This window comes from Benincasa hispida, chromosome 5 (assembly GCF_009727055.1).
Source record: "Benincasa hispida cultivar B227 chromosome 5, ASM972705v1, whole genome shotgun sequence".
Classification (NCBI taxonomy): Eukaryota; Viridiplantae; Streptophyta; class Magnoliopsida; order Cucurbitales; family Cucurbitaceae; genus Benincasa; species Benincasa hispida.
Window position 1 is genome coordinate 46,939,353 of NC_052353.1, and position 3,236 is coordinate 46,942,588.

The 3,236-nt window shown below is 27.7% G+C and overlaps 1 long non-coding RNA gene across 1 annotated transcript; it reads left to right on the forward strand.

Annotated features, from left to right (window-relative positions):
• The first annotated feature begins 248 nt into the window (after nucleotides 1–248).
• LOC120078759 lies at nucleotides 249–2,862 on the forward strand. The gene is made up of 2 exons (XR_005482087.1): nucleotides 249–513; nucleotides 2,265–2,862. It is a non-coding gene; the product is annotated as an uncharacterized LOC120078759 (long non-coding RNA).
• The last annotated feature ends 374 nt before the right edge of the window (nucleotides 2,863–3,236 follow it).

The following is a 3,236-nucleotide window of genomic DNA, read 5'->3' on the forward strand; positions in this document are numbered from 1 at the left end:
CAACTTACGTACACCTCGATTAATCTTACGGAATAATTTGTTAGACTCTACAATATTTGGGTGTCAAGAAAATTTGTAGAATATTAAATCTTAAGTAAATGACCATCGTAGAGTGAACTTATGACTTTTTAGTCTTCTTTTCTACGATTCTACTACCACTAGGCCAAATGATTCTTATATAAACTAATAATTCACTTATTACCCTAAAAAAACATACATTAAAGTTGGAGGAAGTATATAGCAATAATATCCTCTTTCTGTCTACCAACTACAACCATAACCAATACAAAATGTGTCCAGATTCAATGAACTTCCCCAATCCCCCTAATATAATTATCACACTTTTTTTGGTTATTTATATATTTTTCTTTAAACCTTTCCCACTCTCCAAAGAGCCATAAAAATCTATCAAACTGCAAAGAAACACAAATTCCTTCATTCTGAAGATTCTTCAAAGCTTCTTCATCCTCTTCATCAACCTCTCATCTCCACTTAAAGATGTACTTGTAACTTGTAAGTTCCATGACTCGATCTTCCTCTGCCCCTTCTTTTTACGTTCTCATACATTTTATTCTTAGGTTATTTATTGTTATTACGTTCGATCCTCTTGATCTATGTAGTTACTTCGTAAATTATTTGATAAACATGAAGCTCTGTCTCATAATCAATTGACAATAAGTTAGAAAAATAGCTCATGTATTACTTTAAAAAAATTATAAGGAATCTCAATCTAATTTCTAACATGAGATTTTCGACATGTCCTTTCAAGGTAATAATGTCTCTTTGAGTTCACATTTCTTGGATTAGAAATCTTTCTATCTTTCTTTCTTTTAGACTGATTAACCATTTGAACATCATAAATTTTCATATCAGGTTAGATAACACGAAGTTCATCTCATAATAAAAACGAGATATTCAATAACTATTGAATGTAGATTTGAAAATCTGTATTTATAGTAATGACTATGAATATAAATTTAAAATATTTTGACAGTTTTTGGTTTATGTATTTAACAGTGTAAAACTGTTCATTACGTTGTGATGATTTCATTGAATAATTTCTCCACCTATCTGATTAATTGTCATGATGAACCGCCACTTTTTATATAATAACCTTTGTATTTATTTATTTATTTTATCATTCGCCTGATAGCTATATGTTTAAATGTTAATTATTGTGATAAATTTGGATAAAGTTTTTATTTAATCAATTAGGTTGGGTGCTGCTGACTTAGAATCACGTGATTGATTGAAAGCCTTTGCTATTTTTGTATATTAAATAAAAAGGAAAAGCAGATCACTTTTTCTTTTGTCTGTTTTTTGTTGGTGTTGGTGGATCCCACCCAGTCTTTACTCAGACAAATGACCCACTTTTTCATTTTTATTTTCCTTTTTACCTTTTGAAAAATAAATATTGAAATCCCATTTTGAATTTGTTATATTTTAATTTATGCATCTTCAAATATTTAATTATATTTTTTTAAGTTTAATAAATCTTAAATTTAGTCATTCAAAATTAATTTTTTCTAAAATAATAAAATAATTTACGATAAGAAAAATACAATATTTGAAGGAAAATTATTTCAAGTTGAAAATATTTACAAGATATAGCAAAATTTTAGAACTATGATAAATGTTGATAGACACGGATAGACTATCAATGTTTATCAATATCACTGACAGACACTGATAGATTAAGTTTATCAATGTCTGTCAGCGTCTATCATTGATACTTCTAAAATTTTGTTATATTTTGTAAATATTTTGATTTACTTTTCTATATTTAAAAACAATCCATATTTGAAATATGAATATTTCTTTTCAAAATTTCTAGTAGAAAGGCTTGTATAGATTAAAAATTTTATTTTTTTAGAAAATCAACAATAAATTAATATTAAGGACTAAATTTAATATCCATTGAAAATAGAGACTAAAAATGAATATTTAAAAGTACAAGAATCAACGTTGAACAAGTCTCTAAAGTACGTGGACAAAAATAATATTTTAACAAAAAATAAAATAAGTATTGGTTTAAAGAAAGAAAGTCGTGTGTAGTATTAGGGATCACCTACACAAGTCGGTTTTACACAAGTTTGTTTTCTCCGTGTGACCTCCATGTGACAGCATATATTATCTTAAGTGTCAAACCACATTAGGTAAGTTGTATATATACTACATATGCAATTTAACCCAAAAACTTGATAATTAGTCACATTTTATTTAGACATTCATAAATCACGATATTATATTTTTTATAATATTAGGTTAGAATGATCGCAAATATCAACATAAAACTCTAGCGAGTTGATTGCTATTCATATAGAGCTTGAAAGGTGCAATTCCATAGCTTCGAAAATGGCTGTCTTTCCCAAGGATCATCAAACTAGGCGACCTAAGTCATCAACTTACAAAGATCATCATAACCATAGTCTATGATGATGGTGGAGAGAAATATGAGAGTCGTCCCTCGTACAAAACTCGAATGGATCAAAAGACCAAGAACAACTAAAAGAAGAAGGGGCGATTTAACAATATGAGAATGCATAATCTCACATAATGCAGTTTCCTTTGATTTATTGCTATATGCTCCTTCTCTTTTAATATCTATGCTCATATATTGATCAACAGACAGATCCGATCCAACGTTGGTTGTACTTGGAGGAGTTCCCCTTAACCATACTTCAAAAGAAATCTCTTCTTTTCTTTATCATATCCACATGCATGTCTTCTATTCAACGACGTGGAACCTTTATAATCCAAAGTTAATTATAATAACTCTTTTAAGTTTGGCATGCACTAATAATTTTTGTTATTCTTGTATTATTCAAATGTTTATATAAGTGTATAAGTGCAAAAAAAAAATCTATATGTGTTAAATTAATCATATTCTATCTAACTTAAGAACTTTAACTTATAAGTTGATGAATTATGATAAATTTAATTATACTAATCTTTTAATTACTACTCTTCTTAACTTGTGATAATATTAAGTTATGAAAAAAACTTAGGTGCTCTCTTGGATGCAACTATCTTGGTGATCCCAAGTATAGGCCAATAAAATACTACCATGTGGCATTTTTATTTTTTTTAAAAAAATAATTCTTTTATGATTCTTTTTTTGTGTGGTAAAGAAGTGGAGAACATATGAGTTAGGTGCAGCTTATCATTGCTCTTAAGTTATTAACTTAGAAACTCAAAATGATGGAATATGATAAATTAATTATTATATGGTTAAA